The following is a 19,509-nucleotide window of genomic DNA, read 5'->3' as shown; positions in this document are numbered from 1 at the left end:
ACCTGTCTCATTCACCCATTCATTCGTTCCTTTGTTTATTCAGTGCTGTGTTAGGCACACGGTGTTCAGTGTTATCCTGGGGTATTGCCAAGTTCACCCCCAAAGTCTTGGTTAGTGCCAAACACATGGGACGGGGAACTCTGATCCCAGGGAGGCAGGTGGTGTACCTTGTGGCTGGCACCCCGTCAGGGCCTTTGTCCCTGATTTGGGGACACCACAGAAGAGAGTATTCTAGGAGTGGGGAGTGAAGACAAGAAGGTTAAGGAAGATGCACTCATAGGAGAGGGCTTCACTTTTAAGATTTGTGGGTTAAATTTCCCCAATCTGGATGACCCGGGAGAAATCTTTCACGGCTCCTCTCCTGTTTCCTCTTTGCCCCTCTCTCCCCGTCTTCCTGTCTGCGTATTTTTAACTCTCCTAAAAGCCGTGGAGAGGCAACTGGTTTGGGAACCAGCTGCCACCCAGCTGTGGGACCTTGAGAGAGTCACCCACCCACACGAGCCCAGGTGTCGGGGAGGGAATCCGGCCCATCGTTCCTGAGTCTTGGCATCGTGCCTGGGAGCCTGCGATCCGACTAACTGCTGTGTCCGGAAGCATTAACATTCTCTGTCTTCCCTGGAGCCAACTCTCGCTCCATTAAACAGCTTGTCCCCGAGGCAGATGGAGCAGCGAGGGGCCTGTCCCTACACAACAGGTTGAGAGTTGGCAGCTCACAGAGGACATCACGGGGAGCCAGGCCCTGGGTTGTTCACTGGGCAGGAGGTCCAGGAGGGTGGGAAAGGAAGGTGCCTGGGCTGGCTAGAGGGAGAGGGGACTCCTGGCTGGGTGGCGGTGGGGACACTGTCTCAAAGTGGGAAACTGGAGCACTTGGCTCAGGCAGCTCCGCTCGCCGGGGTCTCTTCGGTGCAGTGTGGAGGATATTCCAAGATGGGCTTTGGAAGGACCAGACAGATCTCCCAGGAGCTGGCACACCAATAGCAGCAGCTGGCCCGGGTCTGTCTTCTGGTCTGTGTAAGTTCGTGGCACAGCGCCCTGTTTTACCCAGGAGAAAGGGAGGCTCTGAGACCTCAGGGTGCCTATTCCAGGTGACTCAGGTGGGAAGCTGGGGAGCTACCGTTCAAAGCCCCCCTTTCCCACTGCATGCAGCTAAGAGACTGAACAGCAGAATGTGGCTCTCGCAGTTCTGGAGGCCAGAGGTCAAGACCAAGAGTGGGCTCCTTCTGGAAGCCATGAGGGAGACTCCTCCCATGTCTCTGCTGGTTGCTGGCAGTCCTTGGTGTGCCTTGGCTTGCTGACATGTCCTGTGTCCTCTGAGCTCACGCGGCCTCTGCCAGTGTGTCCTGTCTTCCTGCTCTGCCAGTGTGTCCAGACTGCTCTCTCAAAGGACGCCAGTCATTAAGTTAGGGCCCACCCTGCTCTAGCGTGACCTTGTCTTCACTTGATTCCATCTGCAGGGACACTGCTTCTAAATTGGGTCCCGTTCACAGGTGCCAGTCAGGCAGGATTGCACATACCTTCTTGGGCTCACAGTTCACCCCCAGCAGCTGGTGGCTGTCAGGTGGGACTGGGCGGGGGTGGGCAGGAAGGAAGTAGACCAACATGCACCTCTTTCTGATTCTCCGGCTTCTTCACTGCTCATTACTCACTGGGACCCCTGAGATTGGCAAGGCCAGGTCACAGAGTCCTTAAAGGCCTGGGGACTGGATCCTAGATTAGGCAGTGGGGAGAAATCCAAGGACCTGAAGTGGGGGTACAGGTCGGTTGTGCAAGGCGGGCGCTGACAGGAGGATCCATGGGGCAGGGACAGAACGGTTGGGGGCTTCTGTGAGTCTTTGGTAATTGCTCAGGGGAGAGATGAGAGGGAGGGGGAAGGAGGGGAATTTAGGTGGCCAAGTGGGCGGGGCTTCTTCCTGAAGGGAGGGGTCTGGGCTTCGCACGTCTTCCCTAGATAGAGCCCAGAGCCCTGTGGGAGAGCTCGGAAGCCAGGTCCTTGCACCTCGCAGACTCTTGGTTCTTCTCCCATGGAATGTGGGCTCCGTGGACCAGTTTCTCCTGCAGCCTCCCCTGGCTCTGCGATTCCAGGGCTCCTAGGTCTGTCCTGGGATCCAGGGACCCTGCAGCAGTCAGAGGAGGGTCATGGGGGAGGTTGACTTGGAGGACTCAGTGGGGAGGCAGGAAGGTAGAGAGGGCGTTTCAGGGGTGGGGACAGCCTGGGCAGAGGGCCAGAGCTGGTGTGAGAGCAGGTGCATCCGCAGCCACCGCAGGACGGGCTTTGATGTGCCTGGGTTGCCTTCCCTGGTGGCTGTGGCGGTGGCAGCTGCTGCCCAGGGCCCTTGGAGATACGTGATGGTTCCTTCATCACTGTTTCACCCTCAGTGGGCACAGAGCAGCCTTGGCCCTTCCCCTCGCCAGCAGCCTCGCTCAATAAAGGGGAGGACTGAGGCCCCTCAGCCAGGGGCGGGGCCTGCCGGGGCGGGGCCTGCCGGGGCGGGGCCTGCCGGGGCGGGGCCTGCCGGGGCGGGGCCTGCCGGGGCGGGGCCTGCCGGGGCGGGGCCTGCCGGGGCGGGGCCTGCCGGGGCGGGGCCTGCCGGGGCGGGGCCTGCCGGGGCGGGGCCTGCCGGGGCGGGGCCATGTGGGACTTTGAGACCAAGCCCCCAGCCCTCTGTGGCTTCCCAAGGCCCCCCCACCCCCCTGTCCCCTCCCTAGCTTCTGCCATGGTGCTTTGTTTTAAGGAGAAGAAGGGGAGGGGTCAAGGGCTCCTCTTCTAGCCTGAATTGTGCCAGATCCTCAAACTGGGGCTCCCTGATAAAGTGTGTGGGATCCGCTCTCTGCGTTTTCATTCTCTCTTTAGACAGAAACCCCCGGTTCTGAGCCCTCAGGCACCAGGGGCATCTCTCAGATTGTTCAAAACTGATTTGAGCTTCTGTGTGGGTGACTCCTTCAAAAAGCAGGTTAGTCACCAACTCGTCATCAGGGCGGTATGGCCTCCAACGGGCTGGCAGGGCCCGTGTCTGGCGCAGGCTCCAAGGGCAGAGCGTGTCCTCCTCTGGAGGCGGGAGCTTGTGGTCCCCACATCAGGCAGGGGGGTGGGTGTGGGGCAGTACTCCCTCTCCTTTGCTTCCAGAACACCATGGAAACCTGGGCCCTGGGTACCTCTCTGGGTATTCCCTAGTGGCAGACTCAAGGACAGGAACTTCAGTTTGGTCTTTGGGTTTCTGCTTTTGCTTTTCAATCTCTGACCCTCAGGGCTGGGCACTGTGCTTGGCACATAGTGAAGTTCTACAGATTTATTTACCTGCTCACTTCCCTGATACTTACCGAGCACTTGCTATGAGCTGGGCTCCATTCCAGACCCTATGGAGTCAGTGGAGAGCCAAACAGACCAAGTCCCTGCTCCCACGGAGCTTCCGTTCTAGGAGTGGGGGGCAGGGAGCATCAATAAACAGACACATTCCGGGCAGTTAATGAAATTTGAGGTGATGGAGAACGCCATTTAAAGCAGGATTAGGTAACAGAGAATGGCAGGGTGGGAAGGCTGCTTTAAAAGGGACGACTGCAGAAGGTCTCTCTGAAGAGGTGGCTTTTGAGCCCTTTAGTTGTGAGGGGGTGAGCCATGTGAAGTGGTAAGAGGTGGAAGAAATGCCAAGGGCACAGCCCCAGAGGTGGGAATGAACTTGGCATGTCAGGAATGGTGGGTCTGGACCCATTTGGGGATGCAGGCAAGGGTTGATCATGTAGGGTCTTAATGGTCAAGGTTGGGTATTAATCGATTTATGAACCAGGTTAGGGTTGATCTGGATGCACAGTGAGGGCCTACAGAGACTGGAGAAGGACAGGGCAGTTGTTTTAATAGTATTCTCCTCAGCCTTATTTCCTGTTTACCCTCTGCTCAGATACAGAGAGATAGAGCTTTATAGTTGACCTGAGAATCAATATGGTAGAGCAATGGGAAGGTGTGGTTGAGCCGTTAGCAGAGCTCCTGTGCCTTCTAGGAATTCATTCTGGAGTGGGATGAGTTTGATGGATACAGATGAGACTCAGAAACACGGATCAACACCAGGAAGGTTCCTGACATGGAGCTAGGGAGGGGGCTGACAACACCCATACCTAACGGCACTTTATACTTGGGGAGTGGAGAAGGCCCCCCTTCTTGAACTTGAAAGAAAAGTTTTCTGGTTCGGGTTCTCCCCCTTACCTGAGTGTTCTTGGGTTAGGCATTTTAACTGCTTTACAAGCTTGATTTCTGCAGCTGATATCCTTGTTCTGATCATCCACAGTGAATCTGAAGACCTCTTGGACACTGTCACCACTCTGTCCAGCACTGTAAGCACCACGTTTGGCAGCGAGGTCCGTGAAGACAGGGCCCACATCCTTGTGTCTCTTGGACTGAGCAGAACGCCCCTGTGCTCGCCGTTGTGTTGTGAGCTGGATTGTGCTGTTCAGTTTTAGTGTGTGCCCTGGGGGCAGAGTCTGGCACAGAAGCATCACACAACCTTGGGAGGAATGTCTAAGATTGGAGCCAGAATCCTAGCTCAGCCCTTGGTCACTAACCTCCCTGTGGTCCTTTTCCCCATCTGTGAGATGATTGAGGTGGCTTTACCAGCCTCCCTGGGTCCTGTGAGGAGCAGGTGGAAACAGCAGGAGCATATTAGTTTTACTCTGTGGCCCCCTGTCACAGTGGCGTACAGAAGGTGGAGGTTCATCTCACTGGGACCACATGCTGCTCTGTCTGGCGCTTCTGCTGTACTGGAGCTATCTGGTCCCCCTCTGCCCTCTCCATGGCTGGGGCCTTGTTTCAGGGAAGGTGGAGGGTGGCCCTGGTGCTCTGGTGGCCCTGGAACTCTGGGTTCCTGGCGATGTCATCGTCACACAGAATGGCATCTGCTGGCAGGAGCGGGCTTTGGGCCTGGTGGCTGCTCAGGCTGCGCGAGAGGCCTTGGGTCCACAGAGGGCGAGGGGCAGGGCCTCAGGAGATGGATGCGGTTCAGAAAGCGCCCTGGGGGTGGGGTGAGACTCCTGGCTGCCCTCAGGGGTCACCTGCAGCACTGAAGACAAAGGAAATGGCGCCATCTCCCCCCACCGCGTTACCGGCCAGCAAGCTGCACAGGGCCTGCGCCTGAGGCCAGAGCCTGAGGGTCCTCCCAACCCAGAGCAGACTGCACAGCCTCCTCAGGCCTGAGTGACCGCTTTCCTACATCTCTGCAGAGGGTCAGGGACCTTGGTCTGTTTCTCAGTGACATCTGGGGCATTATTCAGTGAAAGGCCTGTCCTACTTTAGTCACAGGCCTGAAAGCTCAAGGGGACTTCGGCATGATTGAGTCCAGTCCCTGCCTCAGGGAGGGTCACCGAGGTCAGCCTGCCTGTCCACAGTCAGGCAGCTAAGGTGCGTCAGGGCCGGGTCTCGGGTGCCCACCTGAGCCTGAGGACGGACATTGCTTTGTAAAGTCTCCCACCTCCCGTGGGCAGCAGAGAGGGCCACTCGTGGTGACTGAGCATTTGCCCGCCTCTGGGCACCTTCCTGGAGCACAGAAAGGGCTGAGCAGGCCCTTAGCCTCTCTGCTGTGTCCTTGTTTGGCCTGGTGCCTCGGTTTGCCCACCTGTGAAACGGGTGTTCTTGTAAGAGAGCCACGTGTGGCTTTGGTGAGTCGACAGCTGCGACATACTAAATCAAGTCCAGCGCACAACGAAGGATCAGCTCCCCTCTCTTCCGTGACATCCTTTCCACGACCCATGGGACTCTGCTCCTGAGAGAGGCCGGGGCTTGTGACCTTTCTGGTTCATCTTGGGGTTTCCCAGGTCTAACCATCAGCTGAAGACCTTTGGTTTACTGTGACTCTCTTGGTTACTTAAGGTCTCTCTTCAGTGATCGAAACCCCTTTCCCGCTGTCTCGTTTCAGTCTGTCCCATCTCAGTCTGTCCCGCTGTGCGGGGGTGACTCACTCCATGGTTAAGGGGCCGTGAATGAACCGACCCTCTCGGGCATGGCGTGGTCTGGCAGGAAATGGTGCCTTGGGTTTGGTGGAGGCGGCTGTGGGTTAGTGCTCTTGGCGGTTGTCAGTGCACATCACCGGGGCCCCTCGCCCTGTGGCTGTGTTGGGGACCCTGGGTTGGGAGGGGTGGGGGCTGGCTCTGCCGGGCTCTGGATGTGTCCCCGGGGACCGTTTCTATAGGGCACCCAGTGGTTATTGACTTCCCAGCGGGCTCTTGGTTGGCCTTGGCGGGAGCCGTTCTGGAAGGTGCTATTTGACATCTTGGGGGAGACCCTGAGGAGGCTTCCCGCACCAGGTGGACTCCAGACACGGTTGGGGCCCGCCTTGCTCTGCTTTCCCTGCTTCCTGCGGCCCTGGGGACAGGCACAGCCCACAGCCAGCAGGGGCCTGGCCTTTCCTGGGGGGCCTCCTGTGTGTGTCTTCAGAGTTCAGCAAACACTTCCCATGTCCCCTTGGGGACCAGCCTTCTGGGGCATTCCTAAGACCACACAGACCCTGGAGTCCAAATGCGTGTGTGGACCCCAGCTCTGCCGCTCTGTGGCTCCCCATCTGGGACTGGGCTGGACCACAAGGGAAATAAATGTAGGCTGAGTGGATGAACGGTCAGCGTGCTGCCCTGGACAGTCCATCTGTCGTGGGCTTCTTATCTACAGACTAGGGATAGCAGTACCTAGCCCACCGTGTTGTTGAGAGGTTAAATGAGGTGCCCAGGGTATAGCAGGTGTGCGAAAAACTTAGCCTCCACTCTTATGGTGGCTCCTGTTGACCTTGACAGCGCGGCTTTTGCAGCCCAGCCCTCCTTCGTGCTAAGCCCTGTGGAGTCCCCCTGTTTACTGATCTCCTTCTGGGTGTGGGGTTGTCCAAGACGCCCACATACTATTTTTCCAATGAGATGTTTGCCTTCTGTCCCGAGCAGCCACTCTGGGGGGACGGACGGGCTTCCTGGTGGCAGAAACAGAAGCCAGTGGCAGATGTCTTGGAATCTCCATCTGGAAGGGACCCTCGAGGTCACCTTGCTGCCTCCGAGTGTTCTAGGACTTTTGTAGATCGTCACCTGTGCCTCAGGCAGCCCTGGGGAGCAGGACCTTATATGGGTGGCACGGAGGGTCTGCAGTGGGTGGGGACAGAGTGGAGGCACAGTCCCGTGGCTGTTGGGGCACACTGCAGTGTCACTTGTTGTTCTGCTCAGTGGTCCCTTGAGACCTGGCGGCCCCTGTTCTCGGGGTGCTCTGAAGGGTGGGGTGGAGGCCGGGCTTGGTTCTCCATGGACACCGCTTCCTGGGCCTGACCACACTCCAGAGGTGCTGAGCCCTCGTCTGCGTGGACAGATTAAGAGCTGGGAAGCCACTGCCTGGCCCTCTGACCTCAGGACGCCAAGCCGCAGTGCCCTGCCTCGGGGGGAGTCTAGAATATTCCTCCAGACAGGTTTGAGGAGGCTTCCCAACCCCCGTCCGTGACTTTCCCCGCTCCCTCCCCTAAGCCCCGTCTCCAAGGCTGAAGAAGTCATCTCTGTCCTGTGGGTGACATTCTCCTTTCTCTTTCCCTTCTTTTAAGCTGCGTGGAGGGGATCTGTCTATAAAACTAGAACTGCTCATAACGGAAACAGTTTAGACTCTCACAGACGCTACTGTGACTCAACAGCTGCCCAGAAATGTCGGGTTCCTCTGCTGGGAAAGCATTCCTCACCGCCGACCGGGAGCAGGCGGAGGAGAAGTTCTGGGCCCAGCACCTGGGGGCCCGGGGCCTGCGCGGGGGCCCTGGGGACTGGGGTCTGCAGGGGTCTCCACACAACAGCAGCTTCCCTCCAGACTCAGCAGAGAGGCCCTGGGAGCCCTCCAGCACCTTCAGCATCCTGAGTTGCCCGCCGATTACTCAGGCTCCTAGACTATCAGCAGGTCCTTTGAGCTGATCCAGGAACCAGCAGACGCCCACCTCCCCTTTCTCCTGTGACCACAGCAGACATCACCAATGGATCCCAGCACTCGTGGATCTCCATGGTGAACCAAATGGGATCTTCAGATCCTTTCCCCAAAGTGAAAAGGTTTATTCCTCTGCATTTACAGAAATTGAGACCCAGGACCTCAAGCGTGTAGCTCGCCCAGGTCTTGTGGGGTGGGTCCATCTGTAGACTCCCATACCCGTGTCCATCCACACGCAAGGACACGTAAAGCCTGGGCAACGAGTGTTGCAGGTTTCTCCGGATGGAGGGGGAGATTTCATGAGTTCCTATGTATCTGAAGTTTCCCACCCTCCCCTCCCCCAGAAGGTTGATCTGAGCTTGTCCATTGGGACGGATCTGCAGATCTCGCTGATGTCTCTAAAGAATGGAATCCACTATGACCGTGACATACAGCCACGGAGGCCAAGGATCTTCGGGAAGTTGGGCTGCAGGGGTCAGCCGGGCCACATCACCTGGAACAGGCAAAATGAGTCTGAGACAGAGGAAGATGGACAGGCCAGGACCGGTGACAAGGGGCAGCTGCGAGGACCTTCTGGATTCAGTCAGAGCTGGCAGGACAGCACCTTTCCTTGGAAGGCAGAGAGAGATGGGTTTAAAGAACTCACTGATTTTGGTAGAGAAAGGCGTTCCTGGGTGAGGGCTTGTGTCATTGTCCCCTCCCCCAGCCCTCCCCCATTTCCTGTTCTTTAAGGCACAGCTCCCCCCTGCAGGGCGCCTCTTCCCCTGCTGCTGAGACCCCCATCTTCTCACCTGGGCTCCCGAGACTCTGTGGAGCCGGGTCGGACCCACGGGTCTGGTGCACTCTGGGAGTGGAGAGGAAGGCTCAGGGGCTCCTGGGGCCTGGATGCTGGTGCCGGCCCCCTACCCTCCTGTCATGTGATGGCATTGAGAGGTGGCGTCCTTGGGAAGGGATGAGGTCCTGGTCTGCTGCCCTTATAAGAGGCCTGAGGGAGCCAGCTGGAGAATAGAATAGAGGCGGTGCCATCTGTGAGGAGCAGGCTGTCACTAGACTCGGAGTCCCAGGCACCCTGGACTGTGAGCGACTCCTGTTGCTTATAAATTACCCATCCTAAGGCATTTTGTTATAGCTCCTTGAGTGGCCTAAGGAAGGGGTGAAACTTGTCGCTGTGTTTGTGGCTTCCCAGGGCAGTGACCGTGGAGAAGGACCCGGTACCTGTTGCCTTTCCAGCTTGGAGTTAGGGTTGGCTGGGAGCCACGGCCATGCTGCGGTGCAGGGCTGCCATTCCTGCCTCCCGGCCTTGACCCTGAGAGGCTGGGGCTGCTCTCCTGCTGCGGTGGGTCACTCTCCTCTGGCAGGCAGCTGTGCACTGTGGGTGGCCTCTCTGCTCCTGTCCTTGCAGTAGTCCTCTCTGTGCTCCCTTGGCCCTCGGCCACAGGATGGGGGACTCAGGAGACTGGGCAGTGACCCATGAGGATGGAAGCTGCTAGTGGGACCTAGAAATACAGTGACAGCTGCAAATGGTCGCACTTTGCTGTTATTAACTATGTTGCTTACTTTTATTGACTCGCTTAAGCATGAAGGCAATACCATCTCCATTTTATAGAGAAGGAAACGAAAGCTCAGAGAAGTTAAGCAACTTGCCCAAAGTCACACAGTGAAAAAGAGCTGGGATCCAGTCCCAGGCAGTGTGGCCTTATGGTCTGTGCTCTTAACCATTTTATGCTGCCTCTGTACTTCTAAAGTAAAAGTTGAAACCTACTCTTGGAGGTCTTTAAAGTACGTCAGTAGCTCTTTAAGGCAGAGCTACCTTGGGGATGTGGCTACGTTTATTCAGTCAGTACTTAGTGACTAACCACCTGGGTGTCCCAGGTACTCTTCAGAGAGAGAGAAGCATTATTATCATCACCTCCATTTTACAGGTGAGGAAACTGAGGCATGGGCCCCAGGGCACAGATCCAGGATGCCACCGAGCTGGGAGGGAAGACTGTGTCATAAAACAAAATTAGACAGACTTCTCTCTTCTGTTATTTTGGTGGAAGAAACTAGGTATCGAAAGCCCTCCTGGACCTTGTGCATTAATTGCTAGAGCTCAGTTTACGAGACCTGAGGGTTTTTTCCTAACATTTTATACTCTGCATTTAAATTTTTAAAAAAAGGCACACAGCAGCTGGGCAGGTGGCGCACACCTGTCATCCCAGCAGCTCCAGAGGCTGAGGCAGGAGGACCACGAGTTCAAAGCCAGCCTCGGCAATTTAGGGAGGCTGTCAGCAACTTAACAATACCCTATTAAAAAAAAGGGCTGGGGTGTGGCTCAGTGGGAAGCCCCCTGGACTCAATCCCTGATACCAAAAGAAAAAAGAAGAAAGAAAAGACTCCCAGCCACAGTGACCCATTGAGCTTGCTGAAGAGGAGCGGCCAGTGCCCCTGAGGTCCCCTCTCTCCTTCTCAGAACAGAGGAGGGGCTCAGAGGACATCCGGCTCCCCAGGACTCCCTAAGGCGCCCCGGGACGTGGGGACCCGGCACGGCCAGGCCCTGGATCTCATTTCCCCGGATGAGAGCGTAACGGAGGAGGGTTCTGAGGGAGGAGTTAGGGGTCCACGTCACGGGACGCCTCCAGGTTTCCCGGGCTGCACCCACCGTCCACCTGCCCCAGCTCGGGGCGCTGAGGACAGGTCGTGGCCTTGAGGTGAAGGGGGCAGGTGGGGCGGGCCGTGCCCTTGACCTCGCTGTGCCGGGAGCCCCCAGCCGGGGCTTTGCCTTCGCGGGGTCCGCAGGCGGTCGGCAGGCGGTGCAGCCTCCCGGTCTCCTCCCACCTCGCTCTACCTCTGGAGGAGGGGCTGAGGTGGCACCAGGGACTTCCTCCGGGCGCCCTGCCATCTGAGCGGTGGCGGGGTGCTGGTTTCAGCGCGCTCCGCGAAATTCTAAACTCACACAGAAGTGGGTGACCGTCCCGACGGCTGCGGCCTGCGGAACCCACCGCCCCGTGTGGTCTCCCACATGGTGTCGGGGTGCTGGTGTCTGAGTGCTGGTGTCGGAGTGCTGGTGTCGGGGTGCTGGTGTCCGGGTGCTGGTGTTGGGGTGCTGGTGTCGGGGTGCTGGTGTCAGGGTGCTGGTGTCAGGGTGCTGGTGTCTGGGTGCTGGTGTCGGGGTGCTGGTGTTGGGGTGCTGGAGTCTAGGTGCTGGTGTCAGGGTGCTGGTTTCAAGGTGCTTGTGTCTGAGTGCTTGTGTCAGGGTGCTGGTGTCCGAGTGCTGGTATCTAAATGCTGGTGTCCTGGTGCTGGAGCCCTTGAGTATGTGGGGTCTCTGGAGGAGCTGGATTAAATCCCCATGCCCTCCCCACCCTCTGGGTCCCGAGGGCCAGGCTCAGGTGGCCCTTCTGTCCTCTGCCCACCCCCCTCCCCAGCCTGGCCTCTGGTTGTTCTAAGACAAAGTTGACTCATCCCGATGCCTCACCAGCCTCCCCCTCCCGCCAGGAGGTGGTGAGCGGCTGGGGACTTGGCCATCTGTCAGCCCTCCTCGCTCCCAGCACGTTCTCTTCCTGCCTTTGGGGTGCTGTGCAGCCAACCTCAGCCACACGCCCTCTCTGTGTCCCACCTACATGTCCTCTCCCGAATCCGAAGTGGAGCTGGGCTGTGGTGAGCGTGGGTACCTCAAGCACAAGCCCGTCCGCGGAGGAGACAGTGGTGGCCTGTGGCGTTAGGGGTACAGAAGTGACTGTGCAGTTCCTGCCTTCGGGTGACTCATGAATCTAGGGGGGATGGCGAGATTGTGGACCTTAGTCACGGCTCGTCTCGGCTGCGGGCAGCTTGGTGGCAGAGCACATCCTGGTGTGCAGGAGGCCCTGGGTCCAACCCCCGGCACCTATCAGTCAGTCGACCCATCGATAAGTCATTGCCACTCACTGGGTGCTCAGGTGGTGGTGCCGGGGCCCTTGCTGAATCTGTGTCGTGCTGTTTTGTCCTCCTGTGACCTCTGGAACCTTGTCCTAGAGAGGGTGGCAGAGAAGGTAGGTTAGTGGGCATGATCAGGTGGTGAGCCCAGGAGACAAATAATTTTATTATTAGCATTTATTAGATGATCCTTGATACCGTGTGCTGCTTATCAAGTGCTCACAGGCACCTTCAGTCTCCATTCAGATGGTAGGATCAGAGAGGGTCGTGGCTTGCTGAGGATCACACAGTAGGAAGAGTCAGCTCGAGAGAACTTCCCGGCCCCTGACCCCTGTGCTGGGTCTCACCTTTTGTTAAAACAGTGCCAAATTTATCCCCAGCCCCGTTACTTACAGAGGAGCTATGAGAAGTGCTCCAGGACCCCAGGCCTACACCGAGAGGACCCAGGGTGGCCGGGTTTGTGTGCCCCTTAAACGGGAAGCATGGTAGTGACAGCTGCGGGCAGGCTCGGTCCCTGCAGTGGGCAGGAGGGGGTCCTAGCCTGTGGAGGGGGCAGGTGGGGGTGAGGTGCAGCAGGTGGGGTCTTGGGACTTGGCGAGGCAGCTGGAAAGGCAGGCAGTCACCAGGAAGGGGCACCAGCTGGACTGTGGAGGGACAGAGACCCCCGCGTGTTCTGGGCTGGCGGGAGGCCTCTGTGGGTCGGAGCCTGAGCCCGCGGCTCCCCTCGGCAGGAGAGGCTGCGTGGAGGCTGCTCCTGGCCGCTCCCTGGCCCTCGGGTCGCCTGCCCTCCCGCCCTGCCGCATCCAGATCATCTAGGAGGCACCCCTGGGCCTCCCGCCTAGGGGGCAGAGAAGCTCGGCGCCGGCCTCTCTGAAACCCCTTCTCGTCTCTGGAAGGTGGAGGCCGAGATTCACGACCACAGGTGGACGGTCCTGCGCACGTCTGGTCCTCAGTGACTGTGGGGACTGCCGTGCTGGGATCTGTTCCCTGCCGTCACGTGCACACGCCGCCGCTGACAGGTGTGGCGGTGGGTGGCAGCACCTTAGAGGTCCCCACTGTGCGCTCTGCTGCTGGACTCGCAGGGGTTCCTGGGCCCTCGCCGGAACTCAGGGTCCTAGGCGCAGGTTTCTTTCCCACTTTGAAGATGGGGAGGTTGAGGCCGGAGAGGAGAAGCTCGAACAGGTCCTGTCCAGTGGTGGGGACGAGGGCTGGAGTCCCTGGTGTGCGGCCCCAGGGCAGCCAGGCAGGGTCCCCAGGCCACCTTGCAGAGGCAGAGCTGGAGGAGAGGGGACCCAGAGTCGGGCCGTCCTGGTGCCCTCCATGGCCTGCTGGGCCGGGAGGCCGCGAGCCACAGCGACAGGCCTGTGTGTCCAGGACTCGGTCAAGGGCCTCCCTGAAGTTGGAAAAAAGCCGTGGTCACCTGAAGCAGGGAGGAGGAACCAGAAGCATGGCCCACACGGGGACCGTGGCTCCTCCCCTCTCTGTGCAGCCCACAGCTCCCTGTGCCTTAGAACACCCCACCCCCCAGCCCTCGGGACACCTTACAGGGCAGACCCCTGAGCTCGGGGCACATCAGGGCCTGGGAACCGGCAGTGACATCATCCCACGCCAGCCCGAGGGGCATCGGGTTGGGGACCCCGGGTCTAGGCCTCAGCTAGAGGCGGCAGATGGCCGAGGGTCACTCTGAAGTTCAGGACGTGATGCTCCAACAATAACAAAAACCTGGTTACCTTGGTCCAGGGGAGGGTCATTGTCACTGTGCCCGAAGCTCTGGGGCAGTGCTGGGACTGACTATCTCACTGCCCGAGTGCAACTTTGCATCCGTGGGATTGGGTGTATCCAAGGGGCCCTCTTTTATACTTAAAAAAATCGTGATAAGATTTACATAACATAAAATGGACCGTTTTAGCCATTTTTAGGGGTGCAGCTCTTGGGCATTGATCACCTTTAGGTATGCGCACCCCGGTGTGGAAGAACACTCTAGAATGCTTTTGGAACACTCTAGAAAAGCGGGGCTGTGCATACATCAGGGGCTTAATACCTGCTTTCAGATGACAGTGGAAGGGTGGGATTGATGGGTGACAAGGTAAGTGATGCACTAAGTAGGCACCTGCACTCTCAGCCTAGCCTCGGTCTGCCCAGGTGGAGGAGGTGCCCTGAGCAGAGGTGGAAAGCCCCATTTCTGTTTCTGGGGGAAGCACATGAGTTAGTTCATTGTCTGGCAGGTGCCAAGGGCAACCTCCCCGCTCCCCTGGCTCTCCCTGGACACGGAGAGGTCTCTGTGGACGGCTCCGTTCTCTCCCGTGTGTGCTGGGTCGATGCGGCCTGGGGTTCACGGCTCAAGACCGACTTGGGGGAGACCCAAACAAATGGGCCTTTTTATGTTTAAGAAGAGTTGGTTTTTTTCTTCCAAACCGTGTGTCCACTAGAGATCCCCAGACGGCCTTGTTCTGCGTCCCACCCTGCTGATTCTGTGAGGGCGGGAGCTACCACGCGGGGTGCGTGCGGGTGTGTGGCTGTGGTTTCAGGCACAAAAGCTGGCCTGTTGGTGGCGGAGCGTTGCCAGCCAGGGTCGGTGAGCTTCCTGGCGACCGAGGGCAGACGTTAGAGCAGCCAGTGAGTGGAGAGTTGGAGCCCTGGACTCGCAGGGGTCGCAGGCAGACCACCTGTCTCATTCACAGATAAGCACGTGGTGTCCCGACAGGACAGGTGGGCCTCACCCCAGTCACATGTGGCCGACCACTGGCTTTCGGCTCCCCTCCACGTTCCAGGACGTGAGACCTTCGCGTCCCTGATTCCCTCGGCCGATGGCCTGTCGTACAGTAAGCCCAGGGACGGCTTTTCCTGAGCCAGGGCTCCTTCCCGATTCCTTGATGCGTTTCGTGACTTCTCCATTTTTCTTGTCGTTGCCTGAGAGACCTTTCCAGTCGGGGGTCCCTGCTGGGTCCCTGTCTTCCCGTTGCATGGGGGGAGCCCCGGTCGGGGGAGCCCCAGCCTTGGCTCTGCGCGGAGTCCTGGGTGCTTTGCTCGCTCTGTCTCCCAGCGCGGTGGGGAGTGGAGTCCTCAGCTGAATTCCCAAGTGCCAGCTGATTCGAAGTCGCTGTTGTTGCTCACTCAGGGAAACCGCTGGGATGAAGGACAGGGAATGAGCTCGGCAGAGCTCTCCGGGACCCATCGCTGGGGAGGGCGATGACAAGCTGTCTGGTTACTGCAGACGGAGCCCGCCTGTGTGAGCGCAGGACCCTCTCCCTCCCGGGTGAAGTCCAGGAGGGCTCCAGGCTCCTGGGCTGTGCGGTTGCCTCCCCGGCAAAGCCAGACGAAGGATTCACTACGTGGTGTTAATTGAGGGTCTATTTTGTGCCTGACTCTACTCAAAGTAGGAGATACAGAGAGGAATTGGAGGCCATCTCTGGCACAACGAGGTGGTAATGAGGAAGCACCCAGGTTCCTGTGCAGGGGCTTCATTACATATTGCAGTCTCCTTGTTATCCTCAAAGAATGAGAGCGAGATCTAGAAGGGGTGAGGCACAGCTTGCCCTTTGAGCCCAGCAGGGCTGCGTCTGCTCCTTCCCTTTCTCCTCCTCCCACGGCACTGTGGATATTCAGTGGAGGTTTTGTAATGCACAACCACCACCCCCCACACACCCATACAAGAGGCAACTGCTGTGTAGACCAAGTGAGACCAGGCTTGTGTCCCACTGGGCCTTGTCTCTGCTCCTCCTGCTCCTCCGCTGAGCTCTTGTCCCTGGACAGGTCACTCTATGTCCCCCAGCCTCCATTTTGGCAGTGATAGAGCAGAGATGCCAGTGATCCGTCCTGTGACCTTGGTACATCGCTTGACCTCTCTGACCTTGGGTTTCTGCTCTTCCTGGTGCTTGGCAGTGAGAGGGGGTGGGAGCACGTGGGACTGGGCCAGCGCTGTGACAGGTGGTCCCTTTACCTTGCCTGCCTCAGCACCGAGCTGTCTCGACGTTTCTATCTCAAATGAAAATTCCAGAGATTGAGTCCATCCCAACCAGGGTCCCTGCCAGTTGTCCCCCTGGGCTGCGTGCCCAGGCTCCTAGCCCTACCTACGCCTGCTGCCTGATCCCAGCTGCCCGGGGCCCCAGAGCTGCCCGGGCATTTGGACACCTCTGAGGTCATTGAAGGTAAGGCCAGGTGTTTAAGGACTCCGTCCAGTAGGGCCAGGAGGACCGAGGAGCTGTCCCGGGTCACCTGCTGCTCCTGGCTCGTCTGGATCTCACATCTCACTGACCCCCCGGGGAACGTGGCCCTGTCATTGATAACGCAGACCACACACGGGGATCCCACGAGACCCGCCGGAGTGACCGGTCCCTTTTATTCCTGTGGATTTGAAGATAAAGTCCCGAACTTTGAATAAAATCGTTCCCTTTTGCTCCCGAGTCCCTTCAGTTATCTCATCAGGCACGGAAGCCAGAAGTCATCCGGGATATTTCCCCCACGTTGTAGATTTGAGGGGTAAAATATCTCTCGCGGTTTCTGTTAACAAAGAAAGAAGATTCCAGGCCAAAGCCAGAATGTGAAGCAAACTGACACTCCAGATTGGCTTCTGAGCTTGATGACATCAAGTTTCTTCCACTCTCCTGCCACACAGAGCCCCAACTGTACTCCAGGCTGCTCCTCAAAACAACAAACAAGAGAGGCCCTCTTAAGTCACTGAGATGAGATCTTAACCTTCCTGTTTCCAAATACCCTGGGACTCAGGGCCTTGTTTTCAGTTGGGATTTAAGTCCTCATGCAGTGTAGACCTGTGGATTGTGGATAAATCAAGGAAGGCGTAAGTGAATACTTGGTGAATCAGCCTCTGCGCCCCGACAAGGGCTTCCTGGGAGCTTAGGGGCCGCGGTTCTTCCCTGGCACTGGTGACAGCTGGCTTCTAGAATGTAGCTGGCCAGGAGGACCTTGGTCAGTGGTACCCAGTCCTCAGGAGCCAGTTGGAAGCAAGGGGGATTTTCCTGGGTCTTGTAGCTGTCTTTGCTTAACCCACTTGAACAAATAACTTATTAGAGTTTTTCCCCCTGTACTTTGTGTGGAAAGGAAGCAAAAATTAGAAATGAAAGGCGAAAGTTCGGGTGCCTTTCAACCTTCCCTGGTGTTCCCCTGTGCCTCCTGTTCTCTGCCGACGTCCTCACCGGGACCCTTGACCTTGACCTTGGTCAGGAGACTCCCTCCCCCAGCATCCCCTTCTGGGCAGACCCTCTGACAAGTGGATGAGTCCTGCGTCCTCGCTCTAAGGGACCTTGATCCTGCTCCCAAGGGTGCTACCTCCTTTAGCTTCCCTGGAGGAAAAGCCTCAAACCTGGTCAGGGGCTAGGTCGTCCGGAGGCCGTGGCGATGTGTCATGGTTTTGCCCAAACTCCTAGGTTAACGGCATTTGGGGAAGTGATTAGGGTTAGATGACGTGGTGAGGGTGGGCCCCGTGACGGCATTAGTGGCTTCGTCAGAAGCGGAGGTGAGACTTGAGCTAGCATGCCTGCACCAGCTCTCTGTGCGCCACCTTCCGCCATCTTACGATGCAGCGAGAAGGCTCTGGCCGGAAGCCACACCCTGCTGTCACCATGCTCCTGGACATCCAGCCTCTAGAACCTTGAGCCGAATAAGTCAACTCTGCTTTTGATGGGTATATCACGCAGTCTGTGGTGGCATTCAGGTGTAGCCACAGAAACCAACTTAGATAACGGTATTTGTTGAAATAATCTTTTTGTCTACTATATATAATCCTGTTTGCATATGATTCAGGTATAACTCTGTCAAACTACTTGACAATATTTTATGACAGAAGAGCTGAGAATTGAGAAAAATCCTGTCCCTTTTTGGTGTTGATGTAGTTTTTCAAGTTTTGAGCAAGCTGGTGATTATTTGATGGAGCAAATATTAGAGATACTAGAAACTTGACTTAAAGGAGCACTGTGTGTGTGTGTGGGGGGGGGGGTTTGGCTCCCGCAGGGCTGGGCGATTATTTGGAAGAGTGGTTTGTGCTGGAGGATCTTTCCTGATACTGCTAAGACCCCTCCCTTGATTGGGTGACAGAGATTCCCCGTGGCTCATGACATCAGGGAAGGGATGTTGTGGTGAATGGCTTGCGCACACGCTGCCCTAGAGGGCCTGGTGCTCCAGATCTAGCTGCCTGTACTGAGTGAGCCCCATCTTTGGTTCACCCTCAGAGGGCCTGGGGCACTTGGATGCCATGGCACCTTGACCCTTGGTCTTGAGGACACTTGTCTCAGATTGGAAAATAAAGCATTAAACTTACAGCGAATTAAAACAGGGAGAAGGAGTGGGTGGGCGAGAATGAACACAGTGTATCCAGTAGTTGGGGCTTTGAGACAAGAAAACGGATGGAGGGAGGTAGAGGACTCTGGGAAGGAAGCCAGGGACACCCTGTGCCTTGGTCACCGTCGTCACCACCATCGATGGTCTCATCAAGTCTATGAAAGGCTGCGAGCCCAAGTTGCATCCTGGTTTCAGAGGAGTTAAGACACGAAAAGAGTCTGTGTCCCCGAGAGCCTGGCAGCCCGCGGGTTCAGCACTTTGATCTCCTGTCACCCGCTTAGCAAACCGATCGGGCAAGTTCTCTCATGATTCCCATCTTACCAGTGACAAAACTGGGACACCGAGGGGTTAAGAAGTTTGCAGAAGAGTTCTTGCTGGAGAATGGCAGGGCCAGGATCTAAGAGAGAATTCTGGCACCCTTAGCAGGTTGACCCTCTGTGACAGTCGGACCTGTTGCCACCGTCACATGGTGTTTACCACGGGACTTAAACCCTGTTTCCCGGGTTCATGTTTGGATTCTCGCTCGGGGATGGACCTGGAGCTGGGGACACCGGTCTCTGTGCCCTGGGTATTCTCTCCCTCTCCCTTCTGTTCCATGTAGGAAGCCTTGGTGGTGACCGGCGATCACCAGGGACCTGGCGTTACAGCCCAGACCCTCCGACCTTTGCTGCCAGGTGCCTGTGGCAGGGACCTGGGTTCGTCCTCCTCCATAAAGTGGAGACAGGGCTCATCTCTGGGTGGGCGAGAGGAGGCGCGGGCGAAACAAAGCCATGTTTATTCAGTGCCTGGCATTTGGCGTGGTAGACAGTCAGACCTAGGTGGAGTCCTGCTCGTCCCTGTCCCTGGGTCATCCAGACGCCAGACAGCAAGCTTGGAAGCAGAACTGCCCTGACACCTGCCACTTCCCACAGGTACAGACACACGGGGCTCTTGCCTCCTCTTGGGCCCCACCCATTTGCAAACCCCCTGTGGTCTGAATCTGGCTGCACACACAGACCCTGCCTGGCCGACGACTGGGGGGTGGGATTTGATGCCCAAGCACCGTCCGCCCTTGGAATGCGAGTCCTGCGCACCAAGAGGTCACGGCGTCCTGCTCTTCATAGCAACAATGCTGTCGCAAGGTTTTCTTACCTTCTAGGGAAACATGAGACTCTCTATTTTGTCACGATGCTATTTTATTTTAAGGGGAAAAACGTCTTAAAACGGTGCACGTTTCCCTGGGGGAGCTCACGAGAGCAGCTTTGGATCTTTGGCTGGGTTCAGGGGACTGTGGCGCGGGCTCCGATTTGCAGCTCAGATCCCAGGAAGGGAAGGGAGAGAGGGAGCGTGGGCGTGTGCGACAGGGTGCAGCTGCAGGGGCCTGTCCCCTGGCCACATTTCAAGGAGAAGAAGATTCGAAGCTTCCCCCACAG

The 19,509-nt window shown here is 57.5% G+C and overlaps 1 protein-coding gene and 1 long non-coding RNA gene across 4 annotated transcripts in view; one reads left to right on the top strand and one right to left on the bottom strand.

Moving 5' to 3' along the window:
* The window catches only part of Chst11 (carbohydrate sulfotransferase 11), a 176,931-nt gene that overhangs the window by 42,928 nt on the left and 114,494 nt on the right, over positions 1–19,509 (top strand). The gene's annotated exons all lie outside the window — the stretch shown is intronic.
* On the bottom strand, positions 8,014–11,621 carry LOC144378555 (uncharacterized). 2 transcript variants are annotated; one of them, XR_013440335.1, is made up of 4 exons: positions 11,512–11,621; positions 9,125–9,405; positions 8,701–8,907; positions 8,014–8,518 (listed from the first exon to the last, which is right to left on the bottom strand). It is a non-coding gene; the product is annotated as an uncharacterized LOC144378555 (long non-coding RNA). The 2 variants fall into 2 exon arrangements; XR_013440336.1 differs by having other exon boundaries at positions 8,014–8,402.

This window comes from Ictidomys tridecemlineatus, chromosome 6, assembly GCF_052094955.1.
Source record: "Ictidomys tridecemlineatus isolate mIctTri1 chromosome 6, mIctTri1.hap1, whole genome shotgun sequence".
NCBI classification, from domain to species: domain Eukaryota; kingdom Metazoa; phylum Chordata; class Mammalia; order Rodentia; family Sciuridae; genus Ictidomys; species Ictidomys tridecemlineatus.
This window is presented reverse-complemented; position numbering and strand designations above follow the sequence as displayed.